Here is a 19,034-nt window from a genome sequence, read left to right as displayed (position 1 = left end):
GGGCCTCAAGTCCCGGAGTTTGGGGGCTTGGAGGATTCCGGGCCCCGCCCTGCCACGCCCCCTCCTCTCCCCTTCCTCTCTCCTTCCTTTCCGCGGCTTTCCTTTTCTACCCAGTGACCCCGGGCTGGAAGAAATCGATCCACAAACGATTTAGCACTCCTTGCGCTACCCGCGCGTAGCACTTGGCATCCGCTCAGCTCTTTCCCACAGCCGGAAAGGCAGGCACCAGCCCCTCTTTGGGGAGGAGGAGGAGGAGGAGGCGGCGGCAAGTCCGTGACTCGACCAAGGTCACGCAGCAAAGTCAGAATCTGAACTCAGCTCCATAGACTCTAATGCCAAAGCCCAACTCCCTCCTAAAGCCTCGAGCGCATGCGGGTTTCCTGAACTTTGGATACCAACTTTTCCATTTTCAGCGGGGGCCAGACCCGGGCCAAGTTCAATCTCGGGCCGTGGGCTGCTGGTTGTGGGAAATACCCTGGGGCGAGAGGCCTTCCCGGATCCTCCGAAGGCCAGCTCTGCGCTGGCCCGCCGGGCGGAGATTGGCGGTGGCCAGGCTTAGTGCTCCTCCGCCAGGAGAGGGGAGCCCCGACTCCCCACTGGGAGCGGTGCTGCGACTCCCTTCCTCTCCGGCCCCGGCCCCCTGCCCAGCCACTCGGCCCCACCCTGCACGGGCGGTTCGGTGAAACCGCCGACCGCCCGGCCTCCCGGGGGCTGGCGGTGTAGTGGTGGCTCGGAGCCAGACTCCGTCTGGGGGCTGGCCCGTGCGGGGCGGGGCCGCCTCCCTCCGCCCCTTCCCGGGCTGGCGCGGGGGGTTGGGCCGCAGGGGACTCCTCCCCGGGTGGTCGCCGCGCCTAGGCCAATGAGCGCGCCGGGAGCCGCGATGGAGGCTGGGGCAGCCGGGAGCGCCCGGGAGCGCTCGGGACCTCCGCAGACCCCGCGCCCTGGAGCCCGTGAGGCTGGAGAGGGGGCGAAAGAGGCGCGGCGCCCGCGCCGGGCATGGAGGCACCTCTGGCCCGCGCCGGCTGCCCGAGCTGCGCTCCGCGCCGCCGCGCCTCGAAGTTTGCCGGCTGACTTGGAAAGTTGCGCTCTGCTCGGCCGCCGCGCGGGGTCCAACCTCCTGGCCGGTCCCAGCTCGCCGCCGCCGCCGCCGCCGCCCTCCGCGGGGCCCCGGCCCCGCCGACACCCGCAGCGCCGCCTGCCTGGGGCATGTGAGCCGCCGTCTCCTCTAGAGGCCGGGCGGGCTGCACCGGCCCCTGTGCCTCCAGAGGCAGCGCGCGGGCGAGGGGCACGCCCCGGCCCCAGGTAGCCCGGGCCGCCATGGGCATCCAGGGCATGGAGCTGTGCGCCATGGCAGTGGTGGTACTGCTGTTCATCGCCGTCCTCAAGCAGTTCGGCATCCTGGAGCCCATGTCCATGGAAGGTAACGCACGGCCACCCGCCCTTCCGCTGCCCTGCGCCGGGGGCCAGCGGTCAGAGGGGAGGGAACAGCACTTGCGCTCCGGGGTGCGGGTTCCCGGGTCCGGCGAGGAGCGGCCCTCAGGGACGCTGAGCTCCGCGGCCCTGCCCGCCTCGGCCGCCGCCCCCTCCCGGCTCCGGAGGGCTGGCCTGGGACTAAGGGGGCAGCGAAGGCTCGGGCTCTGAAGAGTCCCAGAGGGGATGGAGCCGCGGCGCTTGGGGTGGGTGTGAGTGAGATGCTGGTGACACCTTGAGAGGCACCCCTGGCTGTCCTAGGCCCGCCGGTCTTAGCCGCCCCCAGTGAGCACGGCCGGCTTGGCCGCCCGGTGGTGGGGGTGGCACAGGGTGAAGATTACAGGAAGGACCCTCAGCCCAGGGCATCAGGCTGCAGCAGCGAGTAACATAAAACCTCTGCTGAGTGATGGGCCGTTCCTTCGACTCTTAGCCCACAGTCCCCTTCCCCAGGCAAGGCTCAGGGATAGGTAACCAAACCCTCAGGCGCCACGTTTCGGTCTCAATAAAATATTAACTGAGGAGACAGACCTACTCTTAACTCAGACACTGATGGCCTCCCTGGGACCCCTGACAGGGACCCTTAGAGTTGCTTCCCAACCTTAGGTACCTCCCTCCCACTTCTGGGCAGGTTAGAAGGAGCCCCTCCAGGGCACACCCATTGTGAAGGGGACCTTGACCCACCAGGCCTGTAACTCATCCTCTGCGCCCTGAACCTCTGGACTGTGGGGAAGGGGCCAGCCAGTCCTGTTCCTGTCACCTGTGTGCCCCTGTTGTCCTCTCAGAGGAGGATGGGCATCCTGCCTGTCTCAGCACTCTGCTGACCTTGCCAGGCTCCAGCTCCTGGGACTGAGACCCAGAGGCCCAGAGAGGGGAGGAGGAAGAACCTGTCCTTGCTGCTGGACTACCCCGCAGCCCCTCTCTCTGGCCTAGGGATGAGGCCCAGAGAGGGGAGGAGGAAGAACCTGTCCTTGCTGCTGGACTACCCCGCAGCCCCTCTCTCTGGCCTAGGGATGCGCCCCAACCCCCTGCAAACGGCTGCTGAGGGCAGGAAGGGGCCCAGGGCCAAGAAGCAAGGCCCGGCTCCATTCAGAGCCCAGGGCTGGTTCTTTACCTGAAGCCCACGGCCATGTGCCCTTCAGAACCCACTGGGCGGCATCACACCTTTTCTGAGTTCAGGAGGCCGAGAGAGAAGGGACTTGCTCAGGGTGGTTCTGAGAAGTGCCGCCTTGAACTTCACATTTTAGTTGGGGAAGAAAATTGCCCAAACTGGGCCTGCACTTGGCTGGATGGCTGCTGACCCTGGCAGCAGGAATCTATGACAGGTGACTCCATAGGCAATGCAGGTAGGGGTAGGTGGGCATCCCACACTGCTGTGCCCTGAGGACCCATGTTTCCTGGGGGCACTAGCCTGCCCACTATCCCCTATCCTTTCCCCATCTGGAGACTGCAGTGGGGTGGTTGGTACTCGGAAACCACTACATTGCTCTTTCCCCATTTCCTGGGCCCTCCTGGGACCACCAGAGGCCGGGGGCAGCAGCCAGGTTCACTCTGCTTAGTACTACAAACCTTCTTAACCGAGCCCACCATGCTCACAGGTCTGGCAGCCTGAAGTTTACCTTTGTGATTTCTAAGGAGAAGGGATTTCTTTACAGGGTGGATCGGATGCGCAAGACTACGGGTGGTTTATTCAACTTGCTAAAAAAACCCACTTCAGGCTCTAATGAGTTTGTCTTTTCTGGTATATTTGCCCATTTGTGCCCCTTGGAGTTCTGGGGTCTCGATGCGGTGGGAGAAGCACAGAGCCTCAGAGTCAACCAGGTCTGAGTTGGGATCCTGTCACCCACACGTACTGGCCGTAAAGCTCCTTAACCTGTCTGAAACTCAGCTTGACTGTCTGTAAAGTGGGGCCAATAACTCCTGCCCCGTGGGGCTGCAGCACACTTTAGTCAGTAGGGCTTTAATGGCCCCCAGGATTGTTCCTGGTGTGTAATAACTGCACAAACGTGTGAACCATTGCTATCACCAATAATTAGCGATCGAATGATTACTCTTAATAGCAGAACTGATTCACAGATGAAAACATTCTCTCACTCAGGCCTCCCCTGCCTGCGTCAGAGGGAGGGAGTTATAAGTACCAGATGTTCCATGTTGATGGGGAGTGGTGCCCGCTAAGTGCCTGGAAGGACCCATTGGTCAGGCAGGGTCTAAGGGGCGCAGTCATGGCCTGGGAGCGGCCCAGACCCTTCGGGCCCAGCCTGGAGGTGAGCTGGCACTGAGGGAAGAGGGCTAGTGCCCAGCTCCCCTCCAGGCCTTCTCGTGTGCAATTGGATGTGCTCTTGTCCTCTCCGAGCCTCCGTAGTTCTCATCTGTAAGAGACCAGAGTTATGGTGCCCCTGGGGGTTGTTAGGAACTAATGGATTTGAGTTCTAGGGACACAGGCTTCCAGAAGTAGATGCAGAAGTTGAAAGACCTTCCTCTCTCCGCCCTGTCAGTCTCTGTCTTGGGGCGGCTCCATGGGGGGAGTTCCAGCCAGGGTTGGCCACTAGCTCACCGGGTGACTTTGGTGCATCTAAGCTTCTGGAACCTCAGTTTCCTCATCTGTAGAATGAGGAAAATAACAGAATATTTTCTCTTATACACCTCACAGGGGTGTGGTGAGCTGAAGCACTTTGAAAAAGTTACAAGCGAGACGCAAATCTAAGGGATCTCAGAAGTGCGGGCACACTGGTAAAAAGTGAGCCTGGGCTGGCAAGCCTGGGGCCTATTTGCAAGGCCGGCCCAGCCCTGACAGCAGACTTTTTCGTCCACATCTGTGGCCCAGGGCTTGACTTTGACCAATGCCTCTCTCATCTCGGTTCAGATTTCCCAAGTTCTAGACTAGTAGCTCTCGACCAAGGGCAGTTTTGCTCCTCAGTGGACGTTTGGTAAGGTCTGGAGGCGTTTGGATGTCACGGTTGATAGGGAGGGTACCACTGGCATCTAGTGGGCAGAGGCCAGGGGCGCTGCTAAACATTCTGCAAGGCACAGGCAGCCGTCACCGTAAAGAATGGTCAGGCCCAGTGTCAGTCGTGAGGGTGAGCACCCTTGCTCTGGAAGGAATTCTGACCTGGGGCTGGGAGAACTGCCTTGCAGCTCTGATGTGGTCCCTGACCTGCTGTCATTCACTTGGGAAGATCACTTTTCCTAGCTGAGCTCTGCTTCCTTGTCTGTAAGTGGGCGGTTGGATTAGAGGCACCATTTCCCCTGGGAACGTTCCCTGACCCTTCTGGATCCCTGCCCCTCAGGTTGTATTAGATGACACTGTCCTGAAATTGTCTACGTCCCTGTCCCCATCAAATGTGAGCTCTCCAAGGGTGGCACGGACTTGTGTCCATACACTTGTGGCCCCAGAGTGTGTGCCCAGCACTGCCTGGCAAACAGCAGGCGCTGAGTCTGTGTAAACCATATGCCATTTTCAGCCACAGTCGTTGGGCACCCATCGTATGCCAGGTAGTGTGATCTCGACCCTCCCTTTAGGGCAGCCCTGGGGGATGCCGTCTGAGGCCAGGGTCCCTCTGGCTGGAGTGGCGACAAGGAGGCTGGATTGTGAGGGCCTGAGTACAGGCAGGTATAGAGTACAGAGCAAGAGTAGTGCCCGCGGCAGAGATACGCACAGCCTGGCCCACCGCCCTGTTGCTCCCTCTGAGTGGCGGCCCCAGCCCTCTGCAGCTGCCCTCTGCACAGCTGCCCCTGGGGGCCTGGCCTTGCAAAGCTGACCTGGGGGCCTGGTGGGTCCACAGACGACTCTTGGCTTGGAGTGGGCCCGCGGGTCTGCTGTTCCTCCTACCCCTTCTCCTGCTCTTCTTCCCCCCGGCACCCTCTGCTGCCTTTGCTGAGGGCGTGGTGATGTTCTGAGCACCCTGGGTTCCCTTCTCCTTGACGGAGTCCACCACTCCTGGTAAACTGCAAGTCCCTCAAGACTCTTGCAGCCCCTGGGCAGAGTTTCCGGATCTGGGATGCTAATGACAGTGACAGTAGCCGGCATCTAGTGAGCGCTCTCTGCTCTAGGCACTTGATACACATCATAATTTGGGCCTCAACAGCAGGCCCACTTTACAGAGGAGGAAACTGAGGCTTGGGGAGTGGCAGAGCTAGTACCTTTTCAAACTCTGGCGCACCCGTCCTGAATGCATCTCTAACTCTGCACGGCTAGGGCGGCTTTGGACACAGCTCTGTGTCCCAGCCTCCTACAGTGCAGGTGTCAGGAGTCCAAAGTGGAGGCAGCTGTCTGGGTTCATATCCCAAGTGGGAAAGGTCTCCCTCGTAGAGCTGCATGAATGTGCGCAGAGCTCATAAAGCAGGGCCTGGCGTGGAGTAAGTGCTGTATGAGTTAGCTCTCGTCATTTCTTACCAAAAACGTCCTAGCCCGAATTCCCCCCAGGGTCACACATCACTAACTTGTGGACTAGAAGTGAGTGGCAGAGGAGGATGCACTTGACAGGTACTTCACCACGGCGGGTGTCCTTCACCGTGTGCTCTGTAAGGTCTGGGCTCCTGGGCCCCCGGGCCTGGCAAAGGGAAGGAGAGAGGTAGGCTCTGTGTGGGCGGCTCCTGCAAGACAGGGAGGTGGGCTGGAGCCCAGGCCTGATGTTGCTGTGGGCTGGGGGACTTAGGCAAGGCCCCCTCCCCACCTCCCCAAGTCAGTGCCTCGACGGTTGCACGTCTAGACGCAGCCAGAGGTTTCAAAGCAGCTTGATGGAACCTCAAAAGAAGCCGTACTTAGAAGCCTGGACCCCCGACACATAGAACGGGCACTGCTCAGATTGAGAAGGGAGTCTTGCTACACAGGCCTCCCCTTACCCCACGGCAGTCCCTGGGGCTTCTCTGTGGGACCCCAAGATCTAGGTGTCACTTGACCAGCAGAGAGTGAGGGATGAGATCCGCCAGCTGAGTTCAAGAGGGGCCGGAGCCATCAAGTGTGGACGGCAGCTTGGAGTTTTGCTGCCAAGGGAAGCAAAGCTGGGTGCTGGCTGGCAGGAGAAGCCGCCTAGTGGGAAGCCCCGCAGAGGTGTCGGGGCAGCCAGGGTTGTGGGAAGGCTCCTGCATGGGGGCAGGTGAAAAGCGCCCCTCACCCAGTACCTGGTGCCCTTAACTCAGAGAATGAAAGACTCGGAGCCACCTTTCCCGAGCCCCTGCAGGTGGGTCCTGCGCAGAGGGGGCTGCGTGGAGTGGGGGACGGGAACAGGGACTGAGATGTTTACGCAGTGGGAAGAAAGCCTGGTTTGTAACCTATCAGGCTATGGTACAACCTTGAGACGTTTAGCCTTAAAACAATTCTCTTCAAGCCTCGTGCTTTCACTCCTTTGACAAAATGCTTGTTTGATAGAGAGGTGAAATCTGTATTGCTGACCCTCTGGTTATCAATGAATACTACTTAATGGGGAGGGGATGGCCCCGGACTAGCCCCTAGAGAGGGGAGGGGAGGGCTGAGCGCAGGGCGATGATAGAGGCAGGTTGACTTCACAGTTTTGCCAAACAAGGCTCCTCGGCGTGTTGAGGAAAGCCGTGCAGGTGGCTGTTCAGGTCCGTTCATCGCCGGTGCACCTGTGATTGCAGAAGGAGGGTGTGATGTCTTGGGCAGCTCCTGAGAGATCTGGCTGCGTCTCCACTGAAACTAACCAAAGAGGGAGGAACCTGTGGATTTCTCCTGTGCAAGAGCCAGGAGAGGCCTCCAGCACCCCTGGGAGCAGGTAGGGTCCCTGGCACCTGGCCTGACGCTGTGGGCGTCAGGAAGGAACCGGGCTCCCTGCTCCTGGGACGACCCCACAGAGCCCAGCGTGAGGCCAGCGGGCTGGGCAGGATGCTGTGGAATCGGGCTTCTGGAGGAAGGGGCAGCCAGCTCCTCAGGAAGGAGGGTGGGGAAGGGTCCACAGAGCCCGGGAGTCGGGTGGGCGTAGAGAACTGGTAGCTATTTCCCAAACCAAGAAACAGGAGGGATTTTCTCTGCCTCTTGTATTCTGCCGGCCCAAGTGCAAGTGTCAAAGTTAAAAACTTGACTCTCACTTGTTCAGGGAACAAGCAGGAGAGCAAAGCGGTTTCAGAAACTGATGCTACATAGGAATCAAAACTGGTTGACGTCCCAAAGGGCAAATTCATAGCCAGTAACTTTAAGGGCCGTATTTTCCAAGGATGGAAATCATTCCGTCCCTAGTGGACACAAGTCATTTGCAACTTATCAGTCTGGTTGACGTCTAGCTTCGCAGCACCTGGGCTCTGTTGGCTAGAAGATAAGTCGAGCAGAGTTTCCTAAAGCAGGTGTTCTAGTGTGATGTTGAAAAGCCCTCGGCGATCTTCCTGCCTTATCTTCCAGTTCTGAGTAATTAACACCCGCGTCTTGGTGGAAGGCACCAGCAGTCACTTAGTCTCCCAGGTCAGAAACATGAGGTCATCCTTGGCTCTGCCTACCCAGCCCTGGTCCACTTGGTAGCCAGGGGCAGTGGCTTCTTCCTTCTTGACACCTTCTGCCGGTCTCTCTTCTCTGTGTCACCTCATTTGATACCCAAGGCCACTCTGGAATGAAGATCAGACAAGCCCTTCCTCCACTCCGGCCCTTCCATGGCTCCCGTGCCCATATATCCCTTGGCTCACCTTGGACCCTCTGCCCAGGGTGCCCTTTGACCGTGCTGTCATTGCACCTGAGTCTTGGAGTATCGCCTTTCTCTCTGATTCCCCACCCACTCCCTGCCCAACAGGTGTGAACCACACAGCATGTTGCTTCAGGAGGTAAGCCTGGACTAGAGACGTTAAAGGTGACACCCAAGGCAATAATCCATGAACCCACCCAAGCAAACACAGCTGTGGGGGATCCGCCCATCCAGCATGTGCTACAGAGCGTGCCCCACGTACAGGTACTGTTCCAGGGTTGGGTGCAGCAGAGAGCAGGCAGGAGAGCCAGTCGTCTTGTTCTACTCGGGCTGCTATAACAGAATAGCACGGACCAGGGGCCTTAAACAACAGAAATTTATTTTCTCACAATTCTGGAGACCGGAAGTCCCCGATCAAGGTGGCAGCAGGGTTGGCTTCTGGTGAGGCCTCTCTTCTTGGCGTGCAGATGGCCACCTTCTTGCCGTGTCCTCACATGGCCTTTCCTCCCCCTCATGTTGGAGGGGGAAATCACTCTTCTTCTTCTTATAAGGTCACCATAACCTATTGGATTAGGACCCCACCTTTATGACCTCATTTAACCTTAATTACCTCCTAAAGACCTCGTCACTTTGGGGGTTAGGGCTTAAACATATGAGTTGGGGAGAGAGGGACACAGTTCCGTCCATCGCACCAGTAAACAGAGGAATATGCGTATGCCAGGGAGTCATGGCCAAATGAAGAAAGTAAAACAGAGACGGGGGATAGATAGGAACGCGGGGTGTGTGTGACACCCCTGAGGAGGTCATGATTGATCAGAGGCCTTCAAGGGAGGAGCATTCGAGCCAGAGAGAAGAGCAAGGGAGTGTGCCTGGTGGGTGTGAGGGGCCAGAGGGGCCAGCATGGCTGAAGGCGGGGGGAGCAAAGGGAGGGACCTGGGAGATGAGGTCAGAGCTGGGGGCGGGGGAGCACATTTATTGGCCATTTAAGGACTTTGGTGCAGGAGGTTGTAGCATGGAGGGGTACCTGAGGATATGTCTTCAGCAGCTTCCTCCAGCACGACTTCAAAAATAGACCGATGGGATCCAGGGCAGAAGCAGGGAGAGAAGCCGGGAGAGATGATGGAGCCCTGGAGCCTGGTGGGGGCAGTGGAGGTGGGAGAGGGGCTCAGAGGCAGGTGCAGGTTGAGGGTCGCGCTGGCAGGGTTTGCGTGGGGATCGAGTGTTGGGAGGAAGGTCTGTGCCCAGGGTTTCGGCATGAGCACCCGCGGGATGGAGCTGTCGTCCGTTCTTGCACCAGCCTCACAATTGTTATTGCAGTGATTATGAATATGTGTTAGTATCTAATAGGGAAAACTCCCTCTTTACTCTTCCTTTCTAGATTTTGATGGATTTTTTAATTCCTCGTTATACATTTCAGAGTAAATTTATCAAGGTCTTCAAAAAATCCAACTGGATTTTTGAGATGGTGTTGAATGTACAGTTTATTACAGGAGAAATAACATCTTTATAATGTTATTATGGTCCTATCTAAAATAGAATGTCTCATTTATTCAGATTATCTTTCTATATAGCAGTCCTTCAAGTTTTGCTTAATACTTAGATACTTTTAATTTTTATTGCTATTATGAATGTTATCTTTTTTATTATATTTTTAAGGGGTTATTACTGGTGTAGAAAATTGCTGTTGATTTTCATAAATTAATCTTGCATCTGGCAACCTTACTGAACTCTCAGGTATATTGATTCTTTTTGTCACTCTAGGGACCATACCATCTATAAATAGTGTTAGTTTTATCTTATACTTCCCAACTCTTACACTGTTTGGGGTTTTTTTTTGTTGTTTTTGGGGGGTTTTTTGCCTTTTTCAAGATTTCCTTAGAGCGTTGGCCAGACATCAATTAGTGGTGACTGTGGCCAACCTTGGCTTGTCCCAAATCTTAAAGAAAATATGTCTGAGCCTTTACCGTTAAACCTAATACCGTCTGTAAATAAATATATGGTTCGCAAATATAAGCTGCATCAAGTTAATAAAGTTCCCTTTGATTCTTAGCTTGCTAAGAGTTTTTGTCTATTTATTTAATTATAAATAGATGTGGAGGTTTATCAAATGCCTTTTCTGTATTAGGATCTTCATATGATTTTCTCTCCTTATACTCTTACAAATAAAACCTTCTTGATCCTGGTGTACTTTAAAAAAAATAATACAGTTGGATTCAGTTACCTGACATTTGGTTTAAGATTTTGCATCTATGTTCAAAAGTGAAATGGGCACATAATTTTCTTTTTGTTTATTTGTTTGTTTTTCCAGCTGTATTGAGATATAATTAACACGTAGCATTGTGTACATTTATGAAATGATCACCCCAATAAAGTTAGCTGATACATCCATCACCTCACATAATTACCATTTTTGTTGTTATTGTGGGGAGAGCAATTAAGATCTGCTCCCCTAGCAACTTTCAAGTATACAATACAGTTTTGCTAACTGTAGTCCCCATGCTGTACTACAGATCCCCAGAACTTATTCTTTTTTTTTTTTGGATAGTTACTTTTTTTTTCTTTAAATTTATTTATCTATTTATTTTTGGCTGCGTTGGGTCTTCGTTGCTACGCGCGGGCTTTCTCTACTTGCGGCGAGCAGTGGCTTCCCTTGTTACGGAGTATGGGCTCTAGGCACACGGGCTTCAGTAGTTGTGGCACACGGGTTCAGTAGTTGTGGCTTGTGGGCTCTAGAGCGCAGGCTCCGTAGTTGTGGCACACGGGCTTAGTTGCTCCGTGGCATGTGGGATCTTCCCGGACCAGGGCTCGAACCCATGTCCCCTGCCTCGGCAGGTGGATTCTTAACTGCTGAGCCACCAGGAAAGCCCCAGAACTTATTCTTGTACCCTTTGACCAACATCTCCCCATCCCTCAATCCCCACCGCACACACACCCCCACCGTCTCCTGGCAACCACCAATCTACTCTCTGTTTCTTTGAGTTTGGCTTTTTTTTAGATGCCACATATAAGTGAGATCATACAGTATTTGTCTTTCTATGTCTGACTTACTTCACTTAGCATAATGTCCTCAAAGTTCGTCCATGTTGTCACTACTTTTCATACTTGTGTTGTCCTTGTATGATTTAGGAATCAAGAAGACCGTACTGATCACTGGATTAGCAATGTGGAGATCACTGGTGATCTTAGAAAAGCAGTTTGCGTGGCGCGGTGGGGCGGATGCCCCATAGAAGTTAAGATCAAGGGAGACTGGGAGGAGAGGAAGTGAAGACAGTGCGTTAAAGGACAGAAAAAGGCACTAGCTTGAGGGAAAATAGGGTCAACGGAGTTTTGTTTTCTGGATTTTCGATGAAAGAAATAGCAGCTGGTTTGGGATTTTTGTCTTATTTTATTTTTTGGCCCCCAGGGGCAGAGGATTAAGTTAATTGACTCTATTAACTTCACGGGACAGTATCAGTCTTGACCCACTTAAAACCCATCTCTTATTTATTTTTTTTCCCTTTTATCCCCTCCTTTCCCTCTTTGCCTAGAGGCAACTATTCTAAGTTTTATTTTATTTTTTCTAATTTATATACAGTACACTTAGCCTTTTTTTTTTTTGATGTCCAGTCCATGAATTTTGGCAAATAGATAGTCATGTCACCACTACCACAGTCAAGATATAGAACAGTTCTCTCACCACAAAAAACCTCCTCATCCTGTCCCATGTGTAGTCAACCCCTCCCTTGCCCCCCAGCCTCTGGCAGCCTCTGATATATCCTCCTTCCCTGTGATATTCTATAATTTTATCTTTTCCAGAATGTCATATAATTGGAGTCATACATTACGTGGCCTCTGGAGTCTGGATTCTTTCATTTCCCTAATGCATTTGAGATTCATTCGTGCTGCTGTGTGTACCAACACTTCGTTCACTTTTACTGCTGAGTCGTATTCCACTTTACGGATGTACCAGCGTTTGTTTATCCATGCACTAGCTGAAGGATATTGGGTTATTTCCAGTTTTTGGCAATTGTGAATAAAGTTGCTCTAAACATTTGCATAAACGTTGTTAGGTTTCATTTCATTTGGGTAAATAACCAGGCGTGGGATTTCTGGGCCGTATGGAAAGTGTATGCTTATAAATGACTGCCAAGCTGATTTCCAGAGAGGCGGCACCATTTTCATTCCTGCCAGCAAAGTATAACGGTTCCCGATACTCCAGATCCTTACCAGCACTTGATATTGACAATATTTGTTATGTAAGTGATTCTGATTGGTGTGTAGTTGTATTTTATTGTGGGTGTTTGTTTTGTTTTGTTTTGGGCTGCGTCGGGTCTTAGTTGGGGCATGCGGGATCTTTGTTGAGGCATGCGCGATCTTCACTGTGGTGTGACTGCTTCTCTCTAGTTGTGGTGTACGGGCTCCGGAGCACGTGGGCTCTGTAGCTTGGGGCACACAGGCTTTCTAGTTGAGGCGCATGAGCTCAGTAGTTGTGGCGCGTGGGCTTAGTTGCCCAGCAGTACGTGGGATCTTAGTTCCCCAACCAGGGATCAAACCCGCATCCCCCGCATTGTAAGGCAGATTGATTACCACTGGACCACCAGGGAAGTCCCTCATTGTGGTTTTAAATATCTTTAAAACCATTTATAAAACCATTAAGTTTTATAATCAGTGTGTCTGTATCTATGAAAAAATTATCCTGGGATTTTTATTGGAATTATGTTAAATCTGGAAATCATTTTGAAGATAATTGACATCTTTATGATGTTGCATCTTCCAATCCATGAACACAGTGTGTCTCATCACCTATGTGATTTCTGTGACTTCTTTCAGTGGCATTTTGTAGTTTTCAGTAAACAGATTATATGCATGTTTTGTTAGATTTTTTACCTATTTATTTTTATATTTTTATTTTATATTATCATTATTTATATTTATTTTATATTTTTAACCTATTTTCCCTATTTCATTTATGGGGTGAGTGATTGTAATTAGTATTGTTTTTAAATTTTTGGTCTCCAGTTGTACATTGCTGATCTGTAGAAATGTGATTGATTTTTGTGTGTTGACTTGGTATCCTGTGACCTTGCTACGCTCACTTACTAGAAGATTTTTTTTTTTTTTTTTTGGAGGTACGCGGGCCTCTCACGGTTGTGGCCTCTCCCGCTGCGGAGCACAGGCTCCGGACGCACAGGCTCAGCGGCCATGGCTCACGGGCCCAGCCGCTCCGCGGCATGTGGGATCTTCCGGGACCAGGGCACGAACCCGTGTCCCCTGCATCGGCAGGCAGACTCTCAACCACTGCGCCACCAGGGAAGCCCATAGAAGATTTTTTGTATATTCTTTGGAATTATCTACATGGATAATCATGTCATCTGCAAATAGGGTTAATTTGGGTTTTTTTCTTTCTAATCTAACTGGTATGCATTTTCTTATTTTTTTCCCCCTTTTTGCACTGGCTAGGACTTTCATTATGATGTTTAATAGGAGAAGAGAGAGCAGATATTCTTGCCTTGTTCTCAATCTTAGGGGGAAGACATTCAGTCTTTTGCCATTATGATGTTACCTATAGATTTTTTGTAGATGCCTTGTATCAAGTTGAGGAAGTTCCCTTAGATTCCTAATTTTCTGCGAGGTTTTTTTTATCATGAATGGACATTGAATTTTGTCAGATGCTTTTTCTACATCAATTGATATGATCACATATTTTTTCTTCTTTAGACTATTAGTAGAATAGATTATGTTGATTTATTTTCAAATATTGAATCAACCTTACATTCCTGGAAAATCCATTTGGTGTGGTGTATTATTTGTTTTATACATCAATAGATTCAATTTGCTGAGATTTTTGCATTTATGTTAATGAGAGATATCAGTTGGGACTATTCAGGTTATCTTTTTTATCTTGGGTGAATTTGGGTAGTTCGTGATTTTTTAGGAATTAGTTCACTTTATCAAGGTTATTGAAGTCTCTGTGAGCAGAGACTTGTTCATATTTCCTTTTTAACCTTTTAATGTCTGGAGAGTGTATACTTACTTCCCTGTTTCATTCCTCATAGCAATTATTTGTGTCTTCTCTCTCTTTTTCATTTTTGCTAGAGTTTTATCAATTTTATTGATGTTTTGAAAGAACCATCTTTTGGTTTCATTGACGTTCTCTGCTGGGTTTTTGTTTTCAGTTTCATTGATTTTTTAGAAATATTTATTTATTTTTGGCCACGTTGGGTCTTTGTTGCTGCGCGTGGGCTTTCTCTAGTCGCGGCGAGCAGGGTCTACCCTTTGTTGCAGTGTGTGGGCTTCTCATTGTGGTGGCTTCTCTTGTTGTGGAGCACAGGCTGTAGGTGCGCGGGCTTCAGTAGTTGCAGCGTGTGGGCTTCAGTAGTTGTGGCACACGGGCTTCAGTAGTTGTGGCATGTGGGCTCAATAGTTGCGGCTCACGGGCTATAGAGCGCAGACTCAGTAGTTGTGGTGCACGGGCTTAGTTGCTTCACGGCATGTGGGATCTTCCCGGACCAGGGCTCGAACCTGTGTCCCCTGCATTGGCAGGCAGATTCTTAACCACTGCGCCACTGGGGAAGTCCAATTTCATTGATTTTTGCTTTTCCTGTTTCCTTTCTTCTGCTTGCTTTGGGTTTATTTTACTCTTCTATTTCTAGTTTCTTTAGGTGGAAGCTTATATTATTTATTGAAAATCTTTTCTCTCTTCTAAAATAGGCATTTATGGCTTTACATTTACCTCTAAGTACTGTTTTAGCTGCACCCCACAAATTCTGATATATCTTTTCATATGCATCCAGTTCAAAATATTTCTGTTAGCTGCCAGTTATTTTCCTGCAGAACTTGATTTCCATTTGATGTCATTTCCCTTCATCCTGAAGTTCTTCCTTTAGCATTTCTTGTAGTTCGATTCTGCTGGCAACAAATTCTCTAGCCTTCACTTATCTGAAAATGCCTTTATTTCACCCTTCTTTTTTGAAAGATCACTGAGCGTAGAATTGTAGGCTAATAGATTTTTTTCTTTAAAGAATTAAAGTGTTGTTCCATTGTCTTTTTGATCTCCATCACTTCACATGAGAAGTTAGCTGTCTTTCTTATTGCTGTTCTCCTGTAGGACCTCCCCTTCTCCAGTGGCTACTTTTAAGATTTCCTCTTTATCTTTGGCTTCCATCAGTTTGATCATGATGTTCCTATGTGTGGTTTTCTCTTTATTTATCCTTTTTGGGTTCACTGAATTTTTCAAATCTGTGTATTGATACTTTTCAACAAATTTGGGGAAATTTTGGCCATTATTTATTCAAATATTTTTTATGTCCCACTTTCTCTTTCCTTTATTTCTGGTATTTTAATTACATACATATTAGGCTGCTTGATATTGTCATTAAGACTCTATGCATGGTTTTATTAGTATTTTTTTCTCTTTGTTTTCAATTTGGATAATTCCTATTGACCTGTCTTTATGGTCACTGACCTATTTTTCTGTAGTGTCTAAACTTAAGTTCATCAAGTGAATTTTTTTTTTAGATGTTGAGGTTTTTTTCAGGTTTAGAAGTTCCATTTGGTTCTTTTTTTTTGTTTTTTTTAATAGTTTTTACTTCTCTGCTAAGATTCCCATCTGTTCACTTTTCTTTCCCTTAATACTTTCAACGTATTGGTAGTAATTGTTTTAAACTTAAATAATAATTCTAATAATTTAAAAACCTGTTAATTCTGATGGTTGCTTTATCTCCTGATCATTGGGTTACATTTTCCTGCTTCTCGTGTCTTTTCAGTTTTTATTATATGATGGCTACTATGAGTGGTATATTGTAGGGAATCTGGACTATATTATCTTCACATAAAGCCATTGAATTTTAGTTTGACAGGCACTTAAATTCCTGGCAGATCCCTTCATCAGCACAGACTTTATTTTAGACTTTGTTAGAATAGGTTCGTCTTAACTTTGTTCTTAGTTCTAGAGCATGGTGCTTTCTCCCAGGGCATGGCCTTTCTGGGGTTTCAGCTGAATGCCTGAAGTTCATAGGGAAGTGTCTCCATTCTAGATGAACCAGAACTCCCAACTTTTTTCATCATTGCATGAACTCTGGTATGTCTTTTCAGGTCTCTGTCCTACTACCCCCCAACAGCTGCTCACAGCTGGGCCTTACGGAGTCTCATTCAGAACATGTGTAGCCCAGCTCTTGGCCAAAGCCCCAAGGGAAATGCCACACAGACTTCTGGGGCCCCATCTCTGTGCAGTTCCCTCCCCTCCAGGATGTTGCTCTGCAAGTCCATCTGTCTCAGCAGCCCCAAACTCTGATCTCTGCCTCATCAGCATTTCCCCACGTCACAGAAAGCATCCCCAGCCCATATCCAGGGTGAATGTGGAGCTCACTTCATATGTTTCCTCCTCCCAAAGATTGTAGTCCTGTGCTGTAGTCCAAAGCCAGCTAATACTTGCCTCACACATTTCTTCCAGTTTTCAAGTTGATTGTGGTGGGAAGGCAAGTCTAACACTCACTACCCCATCATGACCAAAGGCAAAAGTCTAAGCAGTATGTTTTTTTAATTGAGGTATCACTTACATACAGTACAATGCACAGATATTAAATGTTCAGTTCAGTAAATTTTGACAACTGTATACACCCTTTTAACCACCACCTGCTGTACTGCTTTCTAATGCCATGCGTTACTGTTACTTGTCCTATAATTCCATATAAATGGAATCATAAAGTATGAACTCTTTTATCTCTGCTTTTTTCTGAGCATAATTTTTGAGATGCATCCACGTTGTTGTATATATCAGTAGTTCATCCTTTTTTAAATGGAGTATACTATTCTGTTATGTGAATGTGCCACAGTTCCATTCTTCTGTTGATTGAGTCGTTTCCAGTTTGGGACTGTTATTAATAAAGCTACTATAAATATTCTTGTACAGGTCTGTTTGTGGACGTATGTCTTCATCTGTCCTAGGTAAATAGGTTATAAAGTTGAGGTATGTTTGACTTTATAAGAATCTGCCAAGCAGTTCTCCAAGATGGTTCCACCATTTTACACTTTCCCCGACAATATATTACATGAGAGTTCCAGTTGCTCCACATCTTCACCAACATTTGGTGTTGTCAGTGTTTTTGAAATGATAGATCCTTGGGTATTTTGCATTGGAATATCTGCATTTCTTTGACAATGAATGCTGTCAAGCATCTTTTCCTGTGCTTACTGACCAGTTGTATCTCTTCTTTTGTGAAGTGGTCTAGTCTTTTGCCTATTTTAAAAATTGGGTTATTAAGTCTTATTTCTGTTGATTGGCAGGAGTGCTTTCTATATTCTGGAAGTGAGTCTTTGCCAGATATGCATACTGCAGATATATTTTCCAGTCTATGACTTGCCTATTGAGTTTCTAAATGACTTTATTGCTTTTTCTCTATGTTTGCCTGTTTTCTTTTTCATTAATTTCTACTCTTATTATTTTTTTTTCTCCCGTTGCGGAGCACAGGCTCCAGACGCGCAGGCTCAGCGGCCGTGGCTCACGGGCCCAGCCGCTCCGCGGCATGTGGGATCTTCCCGGACCGGGGCACGAACCCGTGGCCCCTGCATCGGCAGGCAGACTCTCAACCACTGCGCCACCAGGGAAGCCCTCTACTCTTATTTTTATTATGTCCTTTCTTATAACTTTGAGTTTAATTTGCTCTTATTTTTAGATTCTAGAAGCTTATATCGCTGGCTTTACACCTATCTTCTTTTCTAATAAAGGAATGTAAAGCTAAAAATTTCCTTCTAAACACAGATTTACCTGCCTCCAGAAAATTATGGTATGTTGTTTTCATTATCATTTAATTCAAAATATTTCAAAATTCTCTTTGTGATTTTTCTTCTCTAACCTATGGGTTAATTAGAAGTGTGTTGTTTAGGGAATTCCCTAATTCCCTAAACAGTGGAAGTCCAGTGGTTAGGACTCTGTGCTCTCGCTCTCACTGCCTGGGGCCTGGGTTCAATCCCCAGTCGTGGAATTAAGATCCCGCAAGCCATGGGCTTCCCTGGTGGCACAGTGGCTGAGAGTCTGCCTGCCGATGCAGGGGACACGGGTTCGTGCCCCGGTCCGGGAAGATCCCACATGCCGCGGAGCGGCTGGGCCCATGAGCCACGGCCGCTGAGCCTGCGCGTCTGGAGCCTGTGCTCCGCAACGGGAGAGGCCACAACAGTGAGAGGCCCGCATACGGCAAAAAAAAAAAAAAAAAAAAAGATCCTGCAAGCCACGCAGTGCAGCCAAAAAAAAAGTGTGTTTTTTAATTTCTAAATATTTGGGATTTTAAATAGATCTTATTGTTTTCGATTCTAATTTAATACCACTGTGGTCAAAGTCTGGCACGCTGCAGGGTGAGCCCGGTAAGGCAGCCTCCCTGATGACCCACCCCGGGCCTGCAGAGCCTCACACACCCAGCCTGATCCGGCTGAGCCCTGTGCTGGGCCAGCTCCGTGCCTGGGCCTCCACCAGGAGCACTGCCTCTCAAGAGCTCTCTGCAAATTACCCGGCAATCAGGCTCTGTTGCCTTGGTCCATCCATGCACCCATTCTGCAAGAGGGCTATTTCCTTCCTTCCTTCTCTCTAAATTTCCAGTACCTCCTCCCCTCGCCCCATCCTTACCCTCAAGTTGCTTCCTACTTCACAGAAGAAAATTTCCCCAAGCTCCTACCATCACAGAGCCTTGACTGCTGAGGCCGCGTTGCAGGGCTCACCCTGCAGTGGGAGCAAGCAAACAGCTGTGCGGGTAACCATGGGCTCACAGTTCCTTGGGGAAGAGGGGAGACGGGATGGTGACAGAGCAGTGGGGATGGCGCTGCTCATTTCAGTGGGAAGTTCTATAATATGTGAGCCTGCTACTCAGCAAGGGGTAGGTATTCAATGCCGTTTTGTTTATAGCTTTGTTTTATATTATAACCTCGATATGTGCCGTACTAAAATAAATTAGGAAAATGTAAAAAAAAAAC

General features: G+C 49.5%; 1 protein-coding gene across 2 annotated transcripts in view; it reads left to right on the top strand.

The window, feature by feature from the left end:
• Positions 1 to 19,034, top strand: part of KCNIP3 (potassium voltage-gated channel interacting protein 3) — a 94,050-nt gene that overhangs the window by 60,296 nt on the left and 14,720 nt on the right. The window lies entirely within an intron of this gene.

The sequence above is a fragment of the Pseudorca crassidens genome, chromosome 14, assembly GCF_039906515.1.
Source record: "Pseudorca crassidens isolate mPseCra1 chromosome 14, mPseCra1.hap1, whole genome shotgun sequence".
Lineage (NCBI taxonomy): Eukaryota > Metazoa > Chordata > Mammalia > Artiodactyla > Delphinidae > Pseudorca > Pseudorca crassidens.
This window is presented reverse-complemented; position numbering and strand designations above follow the sequence as displayed.